Here is a 20,909-nt window from a genome sequence, read left to right as displayed (position 1 = left end):
TTATAAGTTAATTGTAGTATCGATAAAGATTAATGCATGAAACAAAAAGACAATAACATCCACAACACATAACACCAATATTTATATGTGGAAACCCTGTAAGGGGAAAAAACACGGTGTGAAACCTTACCCACAATCAGATGATACTACTACAGATAGTATGTGTATACAATAGGGGGTATGCACATGCAGAAAGGCCAAGCACCTAGAGCTCACTGCTCAAACACAAATGGGAGTCACACTGACTACAATTGGATGGTTAAATCTAGTAATGATGTATTGCTCAAAATGGCATCTTCATATGTTGGATTCAGTATCGGTTTAGTTCTAATATGTCTTCACAAAAACCTTCCTTCAACCTTCAAATGATGTCTATGTGTATAGCTCTGCTTATTCTCGCATATACCTTATTACAATCCTTTTTCAGTCGCATATCGATCTTACAAATAAGATCTTACATATATATCGAAGCCTAGGACCAAAATGTATAGGTTGGCTTTACAAAAGATATTTCAATAAAAACAATTTACAAGTAAAACAATAATTGGTGCAATATCCAACTCAACATGTTGGATTAATGCATTTACAACATTAATAAATCATCTCCATAGCATGTCATGCTGATCTAGAATAGATAAGCCTACCGGTGCTTATCTTGGACCTATTTGCCGATAACAACAAATATGCAAACATGAATATACCAATGAACAAATCTCCAAGAAAAAGTGTCGAAACGATGTCTTTGACATAACCAAGTGTTTTCCATGTCATTCCAAGTGCCAGTCAAGAATATATCCTATCGGCGAGCAAGATACCAGTGACTATGCATAAGTCACTAGCTTGCTGGTGAACATTGCCAATTCTCCAAGTGCCAGAGTTGATAAGTGTTAATAGGTGTTGACATAAATGACAAAACCATATCAACATATCCAAAATACCAACAACCTTGAGCCACAAACCTCTACAACACATCCTATGATTTAAGGGATCTACCATTAATATCGACCAACTCTTCAACAACCTCGTTGGTGCACATTCCATCTACTAATGCATGCAAGTCCACCACCTTGAATCCACGTGGCATCCATGTCAACCAACTACCAACTTGGACCTTTGTGTCAATTCAGACAGGATCACCGACCAAACACTCAACCGATTCTTCTTTTCTGTCGGTTCACTAACCCTGCTGGTATCTCACACTTTACCAATTATCCTTCATGTCTTCTCTTTGTTGAACTACTAGTGGAACACCTAAACCAGTCGTCGGACATGTCTATCCTTGGAATTCTCATTCTCATTAGGTGGGAAGTCTTCTGCATCTGCACCTTGTCCATATTACCAGTAGACATACATACTGACAAACACCTTGATGACACCATGTCATCAATCTTTAACAAACTCCATCTTTAATCTTGCCATTTTCCTCTGTCTACATTTTCTCATCCTTGCCTTCTTCCTGATCAGCTTGGACCATATCTCAACCAGTTTGTCAAAGTGACAAATACATCACTCTTCAACTGCATCGACATCCCACTATGCCTTGTCAGTCGGTTCAGTGCATAACCCTAATTTCATGCACTTGAGGCATTCCGTTGTTTCACCGGTAGATCCAGTGTGAGCCTTCAAACACTTCCCTTTACCTCTTCTTCCTTTTCTCACAGAACTATAATTCATAGTACGCATAATAGGATATAAGCTCCACTTATTGGTGGAGTGATACCTTTTCATTTGCATCCTTCAATGAACTCATGTGGCTTCCTTGTTTGTGTAGTATATCTTCAACTAGGAACATGTGGTCCAGAGTGGGTACATTCATTGTCAGCCATCTCTTCACATGGTGACCGCATCTCTTTCATTCTTCTCCTCCAGTGTTGATGTGATTTAGGTAACATTTTGCCTCTTCATCACAAACAACATCCAAGTATTCTATTAATTCTCAATACTTACCAGTTGACATACTCTTCTTATCGATGATACATTGTACCGGTAACCTATCCATTTCATCCACACCAGTCGGGCACTAACTTCTGTACTAGTGACTCTAGTGATTATTCCTCTAAATGACATTCCCTTCCTTACCTTACCGGTGTTCTACAACACAAGGTGATATCAAAGATATCTCATCCTATACTCCTTGATGACAATGTTGCAAAAATATCTCTTATATCGATAGTCATCCTATACTGGTTGACATCAATGACAACACAATACCAATAATCTCCCCCTTTGGCATTGATGTCAACACATGTAGTATCCAACATACTACATAGTCTTTCTCCTCCTTTGTATAATCCATGGATTCTCACACATGTAGTATGTGGTATTATACACATAGTCTTTCTCCCCCTTTGACAACAATAGAAAAGGGCACTGTTAGGGTATCATTCCTCCTTGTATCTACTGGGCACTGAAATAAATCTTTCTCCCCCTTTATCTTCATTTGATGCATCTCCTCCTTTGATACCACTTGTTACATCTTCTCAAGTCACAACACTTGAGATGGAGAACTCAACCAACAACTAACAACAATTGAGTATGCAAATTTAATACCAATTTCTAAAGCACTCAATTGCAGAAGGATGTGTCAGTGAATACTACTCACCTACCGGTCAAACTGCATCACCTCCCATTTGATCCCAAAATTTCTTTAGAATTAAATGTGATTGTACTATAGATACAACCAACCAAATGACAAGTAGATACCGTTAACCATGAAATTCTCATGGGTATTCCTACTACAATTTCCAACATTTGCAGTTTGGGCAGTCAGTAACCTTACAAGTTCAAGCATGTTGTCTCAGTATTATAAGAACTTGAACTCCCCCTAAGTCATACATCTCAGGTCCTCATTTCCGGTTAGGTCCAATACCAGGACTCCAATCATTTCCATATACCAGTTGAACTGTGCATATGTGATCATCTAATGATCTTTAGCTCCATTATATCTACCACAGCCTCTGACATGATCCTTGATGTACACAATGCCATACAATGTCATCATCATGCCAAGAGTTAAACCAGCTAGCCCAAAAATATGCATGCCTGCATGTTCAACAACCAAGCCAACATATGTCATTCAAGTCTTCATCAACACAACCTAAGACATAACTTCCCAATTCCATGCTACAGGGGCTATTGCAAAGCTCTTCAACCTCATTGTCTTAGGGTAAGTGCAAGGTAATGAGTCACAAATTTGCAGAAGTCTGTGTGTCATGCCCAAACTTTTGGGCACAAACGGGATAATTTTTTTTTTTTTTTTAAATACTTAACTTAGGACGACTTACTTAATTAAATTAATGCAAACTAGTTTGGTCTTAACTAAGCCTTGAGTGAATCAAGCAATTAAATTAATTAAGCGATAATTAATTTAAGTCGTAAGCGAGCTTTTATTTCTCCAAAATAGTTATCACTAATCTTCCATCAATAAATAATTAAACTCCCCAACATTTAATCTAAAACTTAATATACAATTTCTAAAATTATTTGTCTAATATTCTCTTATAGTTCTTTATTTGCCTTGGGTCTAAATAAGTTGTCCTAGTTATTAATTTTGACAATCCTATTAAATAATATCTCCATAAGTTTAAAAGCCTTAAAATTTAAAATTTAGAGAGGGACCAATTTGTCCCTACTTACCCCATTTATTCTCCCAAGGGTCCAAAATCTTCTTATTGAAATACTTTTTTAATCCATTTAATAATTTAAAGAGCATTTCTAAATTTTCAAATAACTATTGGATTTCATACAAATATTAAATCTCTCTCTCTCTCTCTCTCTCTCTCTCTCTCACACACACACACACACACACACACACACACACACACATATATATATCCATGGAGGGGAGAAGTTTTCCATTCTTTAGTCTATTAATAAGCCCTTTTTTTTTAAAAAGAAATTTTAAAAACTCACAACTAACCCTAGCCTTTCAAACATCCAACCCACACCTATTTTGCTTTAAAATGTTCCCATGTGTATTTGCCCTAACCCGAATTTAGGGTTAGGGCATGTGTGTTTTAACCATCATATGTTTTTTTTTTCTTTTGAGTGTGGGCTGTGTGTGTGTATGACTTTTTATTTTATTTATTTTGTGTGTGTGTGCAGGGGAAGAAGTGGGCGGCAGCCATGGGAGGGCGTCTTTTTTTTTGTTTAGCAAATTTCCCCACGGCGGTGCGCACAGGGCCGAACCGAGGTTTCTTTTTTTTGTTTCTTGTTTATTGGCAGAGGAGGAAGGAGGGAGGCAGAGCGGAGGGAGAGAGAGAGCGGCAATTTTCGTAACACATGGGAGTGGAAGCAGGGGGGTGCCGGTAGTGCGGGGTACCGCGGGCTGCGGACAGCGCCGCCCGCAGTCTGTGGCTCCCGCAGGCTGCGGACTGCGCCGCCCACAGTCTGCGGCTCCCGCAGGCTGCGGACTGCGCCGCCCCCAGTCTGCGGGTTCCGCAGGCTGCGGACTGTGCTGCCCACAGTCTGTGGGTTCCGCAGCCCACAGTCTGTGGGTCAAATAAAAATGCAAACTTCTTTTTTTTTTATTATTATATATATATTTTTATATATATATATATACAAAGGTATGATTATATATACAGTTTTATTTTTGAAATATACAGAATTCACAAATGAAGAATGATATATATATATATATTTATATATATATATAAATATATATATATATTAATGAGTAATATATATATATATATATATATATATATATATATATATATATATATATATATATATATATTTGAATGGCTTGATTAACAAGCTTATTAGTTCTTTTTTTTTTTTTTATTAAAAAAAATGAACAGATTTACAAAATAACACTTACATGCACAAAATGTATATATATATATATATATATTGATTGTTATTTATCACTCATCTAGGCAGGTTTATGAGACCTTTACTTTTGTATTTCTTTGGAATGCATATACATGGATTTCCTAATATATATTTTCTTTGTTCTTTATAACACAAAATACTAAAACTAAATGCTAAATGTTTTTTTTGAAAAGAAATAGACTACTAGAATAGGATTTATTTTTTGCACTAAATAGGTAAAGTAAATGACTGATTTATTTATTTGAAGCAACATTAATGTAGCTAAATGAACATGTAGAAACAGAAATAAATTTTCATTTGCCAAATAAACATAATGCACAACATCATTTTTTTTTAAGATTTAAATACAAACTAATTCATTTCCTCTTCCTTTTTGCAAAACTAACCAAGTAGGAGAAATAGTTATTTTTCTTTGGCAATTGTAAATACAAAGTATATGTGAAAACAAATGGGTTTGAAATAAAACGACAATATTTTCCCTTTCCATGGTAATAGGAATACATTCCTTTTCTTTAAAAAAAAAAAAATACAACAACACCCATTTCTTTTTACAAGCTAATATTGAATACATATTCTTCTTTCCTTGTAAATAAACACAACATAGCTCACATTTTTCTTTACAAACTTCAACAGTGAATACATTTGTCTTTTAAACTTTTTCTGCAACATAAAACAGCAACAAAGCTCTTTAATCTTTCTTTTCCCATCCCATGCAACCTGCAATAAAAACACAACTTGACCATGGAGAGCTCACCTCCCAGCCTAGGCTTACTAGAAGCCACCCCCGAGCTTGGAGAACCAAGCACTAGACGGGTTACAAACAAGCAAACAACACAACATATAGGGCATACACTCAACAACACCTTCCCATCCCAAGCTACACTTTCACCACACTTTGTGATGTTCATTCCACGGGTGGAAGTGGACCAAGTACCATTGGGGAGATTGCAAGCCAAAATACAACTCAAGCCACCTCATGGCAATACAAATGCAACAAAAAATACACCTCCCTACCTTATGCCCCCCAAAGGCTCAAAGGCCATATTTTCTCCCCTTATGACCCCCAAATGCATACACAAGGCTATGCAACAAGGGTCACAAAGGACACCCTTGAGATCACTCTCCATAAGGAGAGCCTCTCACCCAAGGCTATCATCCTCCTTCCACCCCAAGACCATCCTACTCTCCCAAGAGTAGGAGGTCTTGGACACTACCAAAACAAGAACACAAAACAAAAAGAAACATAGAATGAAAACTTACATTTTCCTCCTACAACAATTTACATATACACAACTCTTCAACAAGCATTTATTTCTTTAAAAAAAAAACAACTTAAACAACATAAACAAAAGAGAATTATAACCAACCTTAATCTGCCAATAGGTATGTTAGATATAGTTGGGGATGAGCTGCCCAAATCCACACTAACTTTTTCCACCAATCTTTCCCAAAAATTCTATCCTACCACTAAATTTTCAAAGCAAGTGCATATCTCCAACAAGGGAGAGTGGGTGATTACTCACTAAGTCTCTAATTCTTGCCTAAGAAGGCCTCTCACACACTTCCCAACCCCTTGGGTGAGGTGAGAGTTCCCATTGGTTGCTCTTCCCAAACTCTTACACATTACTAAAACTGGAAAGGGAAAAGGTGAGAGAAGATGGGGAAGAGAGTTTGACATCAAAAAGGAAGGTTGTCTATCCTAGGAGGAACTTTCTAAGTTGAATTTTCGCTCACCTTGGAAAAACCACTTTTTGAGGTGACTAAACAGTCACATGGGAGTAGTCACATGTTTCAAAATACCCCTAACCCATAGGTATACCCTTTGGACCTTTGGAAAAGCCCTAAAACTGACCCTAGGAGTCCATTTAACCCCTTAGAAACCCAATTGAAGTTTACCTACTGGTTAAACCTGAGTTGACCACTCCCAAGACTCCCTACCCAAGGCAAATTTGGGACCACACTCATGTTTTTGAATGGCTTTGGTAGAAACAAAACTCCCTCCAAGAGACAAGTCAAAATCAATGACACTAATCAACACATGTGTCAAGTGACACAATAAAAATACAATATAAAAATAACACATGGAATTTGTCTCTTGTAGGATTACACATATACATAAAAATTAATTTTAACACTCAAGCATCATACACTTCACAAATAAAATACATTACAAACGGGGTGTTGTCTCTCCAAATAGACAACCCCTGGCTTAACAAACGTACATTGGTCTAGGTTGGTTCTCCATATAAATTCCATGGTCACATGGATAATTTTCCTGCGCATCTCAATTAACACATTAGTAACTCCAAATAATCACAATTATACATAATTAAGTACATGGATTTCATTGCACATCAAACACTCATACATTTGGCAACAATAATTCAATATCTCATTTATCCAAATTTGATTTCACATAAGCAATTAACATAATTCTCAAAATTGAACCATTCATAAAATAAGCATCATTTTTCTATCATCAAAATGAAGTCCTACAATTCCAATAATGACATTCACCATTTCAAAATAATTCTATTCTAGCAACACATATAGTTTCATAATCATCATGCATAAAATAAAGCATCAACATATGTCAATGTGATCCAAATCATGGAAATCATATAGGTTCTAAATCCATAAAGCATAAAATAAAGCATCCATAATAGTCTCAATATGCAAATAACTGAAAATATCAAACTGAGTTGGGGTAGGGCCTCACACTGTGCATTGGAAAATGCTCTCTTAAAATGAGGGTCCGTTTATGCTTCAAGCCCCTGAGCCAAAAGGTAACGGGGGCTCGAAGCAAAAATAAATGGACCCCCATTTTGTTCAAAAACAGGGGCCCGCTTTTAAACAAAACGAGGGCCCATTTTTAAAAAACAGGCCCTCGTTTCTAAATCATATTTTACCCTTTATTTTCGAGTGATTTTTTTCATTTTCACCCTGGAACTGAAGTGAGAACAGGAGATCAAAAACAGCCCCCCATGCTATGGATTCCATTTCAAGCCTCCACCACTATCCCAAGTAAACATTCAATCATCTATTTTCACATTTTGTAATTTTCTTGTATATTTTTCCTTTTTTTGTGTATTATTTAGATTTTTTTGGTATTATTTTAGTTTTTTTTAAAGTAGCCTATAAATAAATTTGTTTTTACATTTGTAAACTCTTGATTTTGATCTAAAATATTTTTCAACAGTTAACCCTAAACCCTAATCAACAAATTTACAAATCAAAACCAAACCTAGATAGTTAACAAAACAAAATATCAAATTTACAAGATGCAAGATATCTCAGAAACATCAAAATGAAAACCAAATCGAAACAAAACCAAAACTAAATGGAAATCAAAACCAAAACCAAATCTAAATAAAATAAAAACCAAAACGAAAACCAAATCAAAACAAAATCAAAACGAAAACCAAAACAAAACTGAAACTAAATGGAAACCAAAACCAAACCAAATGAAATGGTACAATAGGACTGTTAAATGTTTCTAGGAATTATTTTTTTAGGTATTGGGCCTTTCAACCAATAAACAAAAAAAATTAACCTCTTCTAGCAAACCACCATTCCAATTCCTTAAATTGAACATATGTACCAAAATTGTTCTTAATCCTCATTAGGCAATACAAAAGTTACCACTATTAGTATAACCTTAAAAGTAATTAACATTACTCTTCAAATTTTAGATATCAAAGTTTAGGCTTAGGTTTATACCATGTCATGGCATAAAGGTCCTATTATGGTCCTATTATGTCATGTCATGGTATAAAAGGACCAACTATGGACCTATTATGCAATGCCATGGCATACTAAGACATATTATGTCATCATGGCATAATAGGTCCATAATTGGTCCTATCATACTAAGTAAACATGTTGAATTAGCATAGTTTCAATGTTGGAGATGAATTAGATGATGAAGTTGGCAATTCAAGAAAATCATGTCATGTTGTGGCTTAATAGGTCCTATTATGGACTTGTTATGCCATGATGGCATAATAGGTGGACTATTATGCAATGCCATGGCATAATAGGACCTATTATGTCATGATGGCATAATAGGTCCTATTATGCCATGACATGATATAATAGGACCAACTATGGACCTATTATGCAATGTCATGGCATAATAGGACACATTATGCCATCATGGCATAATGTGTCCTATTATGCCATGACATTGCATAATAGGTCCATAGTTGGTCCTATTATATCATGTCATGGCATAATAGGACCTATTATGCCATCATGACATAATAGGTCCTATTATGCCATGGCATTGCATAATAGTCCACCTATTATGCCATCATGGCATAACAAGTCCATAATAGGACCTATTAAGCCACAACATGACATGATTTTCTTGAATTGCCAACTTCATCATCTAATTCATCTCCAACATTGAAACTATGCTAATTCAACATGTTTACTTAGTATGATAGGACCAATTATGGACCTATTATGCCATGATGACATAATATGTCTTAGTATGCCATGGCATTGCATAATAGGTCCATAGTTGGTCCTATTATATCATGTCATGGCATAATAGGTCCATAATAGGACCTATTAAGCTATGACATGACATGATTTTCTTGAATTTCCAACTACATCATCTAAATCATATCCAACACTGAAGTACTAATTTGACATGTTTACTTAGTATGATAGGACTAATTATGGACCTATTATGTCATGTCATGGCATAATAGGACCTATTATATCATGTAATTGCATAATAGGACCTATTATGCCATGACGACATAATAAGTCCTATTATGCCATGACATTGCATAATAGGTCCATAGTTGGTGTCCCATATTTTCTGGCTAGGATTTTTAAAAACTTATAAATATCTTGCATATCATTTAACATATCCACACCTAAAGGATTTGGTCTTGCATAAAAATTAAAAAAGAGAGAAAAGTAAACATAATTTTTTTATTCATGGGTGAAAACCATTCTTATGACACCTTGGACAAGTACCATGATGAAGACCAAATTCTTGCATCATGTATAATCTATTTTTTAAAAGTGCCCTACACTTGGAGTATACCATAATCCATTCAAATTCTCTTTATTCTCAACCATCCTTGTCATCATCCATATCATGTATCTCACATTCCTAGTTTTTTACTTTGATTCAAGTGTTTTAATAATTTTGAGACATGTTTTAGGAAAATTCTAATATATAAAATCCTCTTTACAGAGAACTCTTACACAATTTTGGAAATTTTAAACAAAATTTATTAAAAAAATAGAAATTAAAGAAAAAAATATCACGTACACAAACATTCATACAAAAAAATTTAGAAGATGAGTAACATATATCCACATCTCTACGAAAGTAGGGAGTATGAGTTGAACATGCGATGCCTACCTAGGTAGATATCTACCCAAGTAATCTTATCCTATCCTAGGTGCAAATATGCAATACAATAGTTAGCTAAATACAAGAAAATAATTGTGCACCAACAAAGTGAATGTACACATTGAGGTGACACATAACATAAAAGAGAAACCACTAGATATGAGATATTAGTTTATCACCTAGATTTAACTCTTACATTGTTCATTTTTCACAACTACTTTATCTTTTGGTAGCTATTTATCTCCTTTATGTCTCATCTCCCACTTTGGGAACATATATGTTTAATTTAATCTTTTATGTTTACTTCATATTCTATTACCCCACTTGTAGGGCATGTTTAATATTTTCTCACTTGATTTCCTTTCATGATTCCTACTTTTACTTCATATTTTTTATCTCATTTTTTTACATTATCTAATCTTTAATAATAACTACTAATTTCCCATAATTATTTATGTCTTATACTTTAATCTTTGTTCTATCTTATGATCTTCAAGACTATTTGCTTCACATATGTTCATATAGTATTTTTTTTATCTTATTAAAGCATTATCTTATGTTTGTATATTGGTTAATCTATCTTCTTAAAGTATTATCTTATGTTCATACATTTGGCAATTTATCACTTTAGATCATTTTTGTATATACTTCCATTTATATATAATTATATCTAGGTACACTGATAATTAGGTCTATATGATCTCTTACTCTTATGTCTAGTTACTAAAAACATGTTATTTATTATTTTTCATGAATGACTTATCATCATTATTATTTTTTTTTTCAATAAGAGCATGCTATTTACAATCCTTTATTGTTATGCCTATTATTTTAGAGAATATAATAGATTATCACTATTTGATCATGCATTTTTGCATCTTAGTATCATATTATTGTGCCTCACATGATCATCTTGTATTTCTATTATCTTGCATGATCTTATGATCATATCTTGGTTTATAGAGCGTAATGATCTTACATTTCAATATCTTATTTTAAGAACTTATCATCAATCCTTATATATTCTTACACTAAGGAGGATCATCTTATTTCCCACTTCTTTATTGATCTTACATTGGCATATCTTACGAGCAATCCTACTTATATCAATATTATATTATCACATCACATAGCTTGATCCTACATTAGAGGCATCATGGTACTCCACTATCATGCATATTAAATATTTTAAATTAGATATCATACTTATTATATTATCATAATTTGTATATTTGAATATTTGCACCATTGTTGAGCTTCAAATCATTGATCACTTTTGATCCTAACTATACTTTTCTATCCCATCCTTCATATTGATCCTATCACACTTTATTTGAAAGTATTGAGTCATTTGCTAATGAACCTACTTGTCCTACTAATCCTACAAGCAATATTTGATACTCATTGATGTCAAGTTGGACCATTTGTTTTAATTTCATGGTCACTTTTGCCTAAATGATGTGTACTACATCACCATTATCTTGACAATATGTTGTTCTTATTTAACTTTTTTTACAAGTTCATGTATGGAATATTTTATATTGATTTTAATAGTTGATGCATTTTACAAGAAATGAATGCATTAAATTGAATATATAATAGATTTATGAAGTTTCATTGAAAGTTTTTATTAATTTTTGTGCGCAAATTTTATATTTAAAGATTCAATAGTATGTACATGTATATTTTTTTAAGTTTGATATTATATTATATTTCATGTGTATCTCATTCAATAACATAGAAATGTTACTATTTATAAATGTTTTTTTTAAACTAAAATAGATTCTTCTTTGACATAGCATTGTATATAATTCATGTATATCTTTATATATGCAGGAGCTCTTTGCTATCATGGATATCTTTGACATAGATGAATTATTAGATGAAAATCCCCCACCGCAACCCCCTCCTCCTCCACCTCCACCTCCACCTCCACCCCCTAGATTGGATGAAATTCGTTTAAGAGAATGAATTAATTAAAACCTACAAGTGATTGAACAAAATATTACTGCTATCCAAATTGAGCCAACCACGCCACCCCATCTTCTAGAGTTTGCAAAATCAATGCAAATTGTTGTCGAGTCAGTTAGATCTATTGATTCTCAATTAGATCAATTTCATAGACGACGACAAGAGTTGCATGATTTTTATGCCAATGGTTTAACTTATAGGCAAATCACTGATCTCAAAATAACCAAAGCTCATTTATGTCCATATTTTACTAACCCAAAAATAAGAGAACCAATGCAACCTAAACAAAAAAGAATTTCAATTGGGTGGTGTGTGCATCCATAAATGGCTAGACACTTTTGGGATGGATGGTGGATGGTTTTTGTTTATCCACCACATCATAATTATGAGGTCCCTTTATATTTTTTTAATAAATTATACTGTGAGTTTGTAATGCACCAAAAACCAAATTATTTTGATATTAAGTCATTCCAGGGTGTTGGTCGTGGAATGCCACAGCATAGATTAGGGGCATGAAGTAATAAGCCCCTACCAGATCCACCCATATATATAGTTCCACTTGTTTCTCCATTGATTCCTGCAGATGTGCAAAATACATCATTCATTTTGGCATTAGATGTTTTGAATAGGTAACTTGAGTGAGCAAGTTGCTCACATGGCATCCGCTCCTCGATGGATGCCACATATGTGTTCGAGTTGTCATGAGATGTGTGTAGGTCCTACTGTTGATCCAAGATCTACTTCAGTTCCAGCTGAGCATGATGCAACAGATGATAGTATGATGACATCATATATGGATTTTCTTTTCTCTTATGATCATCTTGAGCAAGTATAGATATATATACATGTACATGTCAATCTTTAAATACTTCATTAAATATAGGTATAAATTAAGTGCATGTATTTTTTTTATACAATCTAATACTTCATTAAATAAATTTGGTTTATGTAGATAAGGACTACACCTAATATTAGAGTCAATATTGCATCTACTGGAACACACCTCGGCACACCTTATGGGGTATAGTATCAGTTTCTATCTAGATATTGTACTAACTTTTTTAAGTTAATATATTATCATTGAATACTATATAAATTTTTATGTTGATACATTGAATGCTTCTTTCTCTAGGATTCAGGTCATCGGGGACCCTCTACATCACATCGAGAAGAGGGTGTGACAACTGTGACACCATCTATGGTATGTATCTTAGAATTCATAAATTAAATATGAACTCTTACAACATTGTAACTTAACTTGAAATTATTTAATACACATATATATCTTCAATAAATATGATTTCATTAAATGCATGCTTGCAGGTGGACACTACTATCAGGATAGGTTATCCTCACAATTTTTATCAGAGCCAATTTGAACACACATTGACATCCTTTGAGGTCTTAATATGTAATACTTAATTTGATCTTATTTTGACTCTTAATTTAAGATTTAATTGGACACTTTGAATTTGACCTTGTACAGGACTTAGCTAGCACTACATTTGGTATTGATACTGCACAAGATACTGCTAGAGGATCTGATGAACAACCTTATGTATGATATTTTATTATATGATTATTTTAAAATAAAATTATAAATTTTCATTTTTATTTAATAAAAAAATAAACACGTGTATGTGCTCATGTTCATTATATCATGTTTCTTATCTTGTATATAGGATGCAGAACAAGTTACTGCAGTTGATGTTCACACACATATGGTAAGTTTTCAACTTAATTTATGAATTCCAACTGTATTTGATAAATGATTCTTTTAATAGTTAATTTCAAGTAGTTTAATATTATTTTTTCCTTGTACAACATGAGACGGGTGGATCTGGTCCAAGTCCCGGGGAGAAGAGACCACAAGATGTTATTGATGATAGCACTTAGATTTTACTGTTTATTTGGCTCTGATGTGATGTACATGTACTATTTTATATGATATGTACTTTTTTATGGACTTTACACATTTTTTTACACGTGTAATTATTTTTTAACATTGTATATATTGTCTTGGATGTGCACATACTTTATATATATGGATAGTTGCCTAATAGGATTAGATCATATATATTTTGTGCATACTTTATATATTTTGCGCACATTAGATATTATGTGGAGTTCATCATGTTACCATCCAGATATATATATGGATTAGATATTATATGGATTATGTGGACTTGAAATTTTATTTTTGGAATTTTATTTAAATAACTTGTGATTAGATAAACTAAAGGTGTACATCATGAACTAAAAATGATGATAAGACCAAAGTATCAAAACATATCTTATAATTATAACATATTCTAAATTAAAAATTATTAATCATCATAGATAAGAAAAATATATAATCAAATATATAATTACCATTACAATAATAATGATGATAAGAGAAAAGTATCAAAATAAATATATTGAATAGAACTTGATTAAAACATAATTATCTCATTCATAAATTTGACCAGTAGTCTCTCATTTATGTATATTACACAAAGTGTAATCAAGAAGACCTATCTAAAATAAAATAATCAGTCTATTTAAATTATAATAATAAGGATTTATATCTCTCAAAATACAACATAAAGTATGCACAAATAATAGTAGTCATTGAGGCTAAGTCTACTCTGAGAGACCTAGAAAAAATAAATACATATGATTAGTTTTTATAATGAGGATGCATTGAATTTAAAATACAACATAAAGCATACATCACGACTCTTCAAAGGGATTTGTCTTAAGGGTACAAAACTTTAACTTGTAATTATTCAAAATGAAACATAAAGTATGCACAAATAACTTGGTTTTCATTGATGCCTTCTACTTGTGGTAGACCTGAAACAAAATGTTAGATTAGATTTAATAATTATGATGCATGATTTAAAATGCTATATAAAATATGCATCGCTAATTTTAAAAGGGAGGTGGATTAAGGGTTCAAATTATAACTTACTTGATATTTATTTTGTTATACCATCTGCATCCTCTCTCTTTTGCAAAGCATCTATAATTGTCTCATGCTCATCCATAGAGAGAGTCCATAATTGTTTATTAGAAGGCCTACCACGATATCTATCCAATTTTATATTAGTTGCCACTACCAAATGCGAGTAATGTATAATATTCTTCTCTAATTCATAATCTTCAAATGCAGGCAATCCATTCTTTCTTGTTAGATATTTGTGTAGCCAAGTGCCAAAAACAACCACATATCCTGTTGGATAGTCATAACCATCATCATCTACTCGAGGAGTGGTTAGCTTATGTTTTGGCTCTACACATCGAGCCAACCAATACTTTGTCCCCTCTTCATTGTCCTCCGGTGTAACAACAACATAGACATGTCATGTGCACAAAACAATTTTATTTTAATATTTAATGAGAAATAAAAACAAAAATATACACTATAAGATTTCATATATATGTACTATTTAATAAATCAAAATATATTTCAAAAACAATTTTACCTTGTTGTATAAGATCTTAAATGTGATCATAGTCATTTGATGCAAACATCCGATCCATATCTTCATCAGTTCTTTCATGCAGATCATTTGCATCTATGGGTGTCAATGATCTTTGTTGCCATTCTTCAACCTATTCTTTATTCTCACAAAATTCCCAATCTCCGGAAACACAAAACTGACAAAAGCAAGCAAGTTGCCTTGTGAATATAGTCCATGTGTTTGAATTAGAACTCTTAAACGAATGCCATTTAGCTGATCCAATGATGGTATTACAATCATGCCGAATAGGAATACTATCTTCCTCTACCAACCAGAAGAAACGTCGAATTGCAGAGTTCTCAGTTGATCCTTTTGACAACTTTGAATTGCACCAATCTACAACTACATGAGCATCTCTAAATTTCACTGCATCCTTGAATTTCAATTGTTCTCTAGCAAGAGCTCTTCTTTCACAAGTACCAACTCCATCGTGTTCCCCATTATCATGTCCCACTTCAAAAAAACTCCATAAATGTTGGACATTGGTTATCTTGTGAACTTTGCATAGCCAATAAAACATTCTTGCATTTTTGAATTGTCCAGTGTAGTTATCTGACCATATCATATGTTGTTTCATGTCAATTTATCTTTCCTTAATATTATCATGAAATACCTCAAAGAAATGCTGAACAAACTCTGACGAGTGTAATCAATTATCACTAACATAGAATGATACTCCCTCAAAAAATTTCTGTTATCTTCTATACTGTCATGGTCATGTCTATATATAATGTGCACAAATATGGCCACTTGCACTAAGTTGTAGTATTGTGATTGAGTTTCCTCTTGTGGTTTTAGAGTATAATTTTCTACAAAATCCATAACTGATACTATTGTTCCAACTGGAAATGTGTTCTTGCATATGCAAAACTATCCATCAAGCCATCGGGCATGTTGGGAATGTTTCACATATTTTGGAACAATATGACTTTTAAACTCACTGATAAATGCATTCACACTATTATGTTCTGTAATCAATTCTAAATGTTTCCCCATCTTTCCATCCTTTAGAGGGTATTCTATATATATAAATCTCCTAACATCAACCATTTTTTGTCCAAACTCAGATGAAACATGTTCATGCAAACATTCACCCATCAAAGAATAGTTCCCACATAAATTGCAAAGGCCATAAATGCATGAGATGGAAAGAAATAATTGTTCATTAGGTGGTTTACAAAATAAACTTGCAATAAAATATTTTATAGTTTCAGGTAGAACATAAACACCACAATCCTGCACAAGATCATTACCATGCAACATACAACGTATATATCGAAAAACATCATAATAGTAACGAAACTGAACATGAGTTTTACAACAACATATTCTTTGTTTATTGTTTTTAACATACCAGGGTTTGGATTTTTCAAATGATCTTTGACTAATTCGTAAATTCATTAACATAGATTCATCATTAATTTTTTTAAAGAATTCAGTTTGAGTCATGTCAAGAAGATGTTTTGGATGAGGATCACGAATTTTTGATCCCAACCTTAACTTTAAAACATCTCTAGCATTCGATGAAACTCTAGTGTTATCATGCCAAAATTTTGCAATTAATTGTTTAGTTTCATCATTTAATTTCATGTCCAACCTTTGAAGTCTACCACTAAAACTCCAACAATGGTTTAGTTGATCAATTTCAATTGTGTCTCTTCTTTTGGCCGCTCTTGTCAAGGTTCTACGATGTAAGTTCAAATATCCATTATATCACTTAACATTCTTTTATAACAACTATTTTGTCAACTATAGCAGTTGTTATAACCCTACGTGTTGCATTCTTATCTTTAGATCGACTTGTTTTTCCGATAGAATTGATGGCACTGGCAACAGTAGATACAACTTACTTATATGATTCATCTTTTCTTTTTGGTTTTGTATAAATATCTATTTTTTTCATGACTTTACGCATTTTTAACATTTTTATTAATTGTAGCATTAATTGACATTGGAATCCTAACTTTTTATTATAGACAAATTGTTTATATAATCTGTTCGCATGTGTTTTGATTTGTCTCCAAGAAACTAACCCATTAAGATTATCTAGCACATTGCTATCAATAGTAAACAAATTACATTAATTTTCTTTCAGAGAGGGTGGTGTAATATTTTCAATTTTTATTTCTTTTCGTATTGGTGTATGAAATTTATATCCAGCTTCATTTAAATCAGCAATTTGATTGGCATCATAGTCTTGGGGATTTAAAAATATACCAGGATTCGTATCCACATGAACATTTGCATCAATAGTCATACCCGTGTTTGGTTCTACATTTCTTGTGTCCATCATGATCTCTTCAATGGTCTCATCTACAATGGGAACTGAACTAGATGCCTCAGAAGTGTTATTCAATTGTCATTGTTGTGATCTTCAATCTCTTTGGCATTTTGCCTCCTCTCTTTGTGCTTGAATTTCGTCTGCTATCATTGTCTTCCTTTGTTTCTTTTGATGTTGCTTAGAACCCATCTTTACAAACTCCTACTCAAAAAATAATATCTTTTTACTGAGTTTTTTAGAAATTTGTGTAAAAAATATTAAAAAGTACTGCCAAATGATGTAAAAATTGTTTGTCAGTACGGATTTTAATGATAGTTGGGTAAATTGATGCAATCTGTCTTTTTTTTACAGTAACGGTTATTTAGGAATGAAACCCTGTTTTAGAAAAGGGGGCCCGTTATTAAATCCAACGATAAAAAAAGGAACGAGCCCCCATTTTATAAACGGGCCCCCATTTTGTGGAAGTTGATTCCACAACCTGCCACTTGGCTCGGGATTAGGCCCGAGATAGGCCTGGGATGGCCACACCTGAGACATGGACCTGCAAATTCAAATCTCCATGAATGAAAGCACAAATATGAACTTCTGAAATAGTTTATGTGCCTGTAATTAGAGAATTTTTATACGAAATTAAAACCCATTTCAAATTATACTGTCTAGATTCTAAATGTGTAAATTTATTTAAATATTGATTATTTTAACTATTTTTCATTTAATTTATACTAAATCGGGTCCAGAAACTTGAAATATTAACTAATTTTGTTAATTTAATAACTTTTTTATTTTAATGAATTTTGAAAAAAAAATTATATGCCATCAATCTAAAAAAAATTCTTTTCTATTTAAATAAAAATAAATTTAAAAAAATTAAGTTTACATCAAATTATGTGGGCCGTACACGTCAAATTTTTAAAAAAGATAATTATGGACATTAAAAAATTAATTAAAAAAAATATTAGAAAAAAATACAGAAAAATATGCTCATCAATCTTCAGTGTATTACAAACCATTTCCCAAAATAGTTTGAGAAAATAATTTTAAGTGTGTCAAAAAGTGTGGGTCGTACACATGCATTGTATGGTCCTAAAATAGGCATTTTTAAAACATAGTTTTTAGAACTCCATTCAAAAAGTTATTTTTTATTATGTGGGTATAAAAATAAATTGACTTATTTGGAAAGTAAACTCAAAGGGATATCTTTTATATTACTGACTTTTTCCAAGATTCAATCTCTAAGTGTTTCAAAATTTAAGCTCAAATGAGACAAAATCTGAAAATCAGGGAAAACACTTCCACTTTTTGGCCAAAAAGTGGACTCAGCTTCTTGCACTGACCCTATGCATTTTTACAATTGTTATCCTACCAATGGTACTTGATACTGCTATAACCTATGTTAATTTCTTCCACAATTCCTTGTCCTAATTTTCACTAAATTTCACCTCTCAAGCTCTCCAGATCAGACAATCTCGCACTCAATCATGACATATTGGTAAATCAAATTTATTTTTCTCAAACTAGTCCTCTGCAAGAATGAGATTGACATGAATTCTTACCACTATTTTTCACTATAAGTATTCTTTTGTTTGAATGAAAAATACACATCACATCAAATTAAGTTTCTTTCATTCAACATCACCTTTAAAAATTCCACTTGTCACACTCTTATTCCCATTGCTACTACTAGTAAAGTGCAATATTATTAACAATTTCACCTTTCTCCAATATGACACACATATACTTCTCTTCTTTTATAAAAAAAATACTTTCATTTTGTCATCACAACCATAGGGCTCATCAATTTCACCTCTACATTGCAAATATAAATGTTAAGCAGAAAATGAAATGCATTGAATATTTGTTTAAAATGTGTATTTGCAGATACTTGAAGCAAAATATTCTCTATAAAAACCATGTTTAAATAAATGTGTACATTACTGCTCTTGTACTCATATGTACAAAAGTACAAAACAAGATCTATATGATAAAAATAGAGATAGGACATACTTATTCCAAACATTTGTACATTGCAAATATTATTTGTGTTAAAATTCATTGTTTAGGCTTGAATAGACATTATACCGAAATATGGAATCCACGTTTCGTAATAACTTTTCCTTTGTATATGATGTTGAGTAGCCTAAATTTTTTTTATCGGCAATATATTTTCCCTTTACTAAATATATATTAAAAATATTTTAAATTTTGTACTTCAGTCTCCCTCCATTCATCGTTGAATGTTTTAGAGAATCTCACAAATTTGTATATGTACACTTGATATTTTTGTATTGTAATTTACTTAATTTGCATTCAAATAAAGTACCAAATATTTCTATTAAGGTTTTTTGCCTTGATACGAAAACTCTCTAGCCTAAAATGTGAAAAATTTGAGTTCAAAATAGATTATTAATAATGTGTTATTTTGTTAATAAAAAGAAAGCATTTGAGTATATCCGATTTATTTACAACAAAAGATAGCTCAATTAAGCACATCTAAAAGTATATATAACTTTATCATTGTGTTTGTTAAGTACAATTTCAATTTGTCCCTACAAAGCTATGCATTGAGGTCTATCAATTATAACTCATCCTTTTTTTCCTAATTCATAGTTAACTAATATTTACAAAATCTATAGCTTTTGTATGAATTATTTCCTTTATAAGCCTTAAAGGTGCAAAGGACAAACATAAATTATTCTTAAGTTATGAACTCTTATCCTATTTTAATGAGGATAATTTTTTTTTATATAAATTAATTATTTATAAATCTTTTTAAAAAAATCAACTTACATTCCCATTCTAAAAAACTAATACTCTACTCATAAATATAAATACTTAAAATGGCTATAAGTTTATATTAAATGAACATGATATACAAAAAATGAATCTAGCAATGATTTCAATATTCAACACTAGCTTACACTACAAATTATAT

General features: G+C 32.2%; 1 pseudogene; it reads left to right on the top strand.

Moving 5' to 3' along the window:
- The window catches only part of LOC131029515 (indole-3-acetic acid-amido synthetase GH3.6-like), a 119,704-nt pseudogene that overhangs the window by 72,865 nt on the left and 25,930 nt on the right, over window positions 1-20,909 (top strand).

This window comes from Cryptomeria japonica, chromosome 5, assembly GCF_030272615.1.
Source record: "Cryptomeria japonica chromosome 5, Sugi_1.0, whole genome shotgun sequence".
In the NCBI taxonomy this organism is placed as follows: domain Eukaryota; kingdom Viridiplantae; phylum Streptophyta; class Pinopsida; order Cupressales; family Cupressaceae; genus Cryptomeria; species Cryptomeria japonica.
Note: the sequence above shows the minus strand (reverse complement) of the source record. Positions and strands in the feature narration are given on the sequence as shown.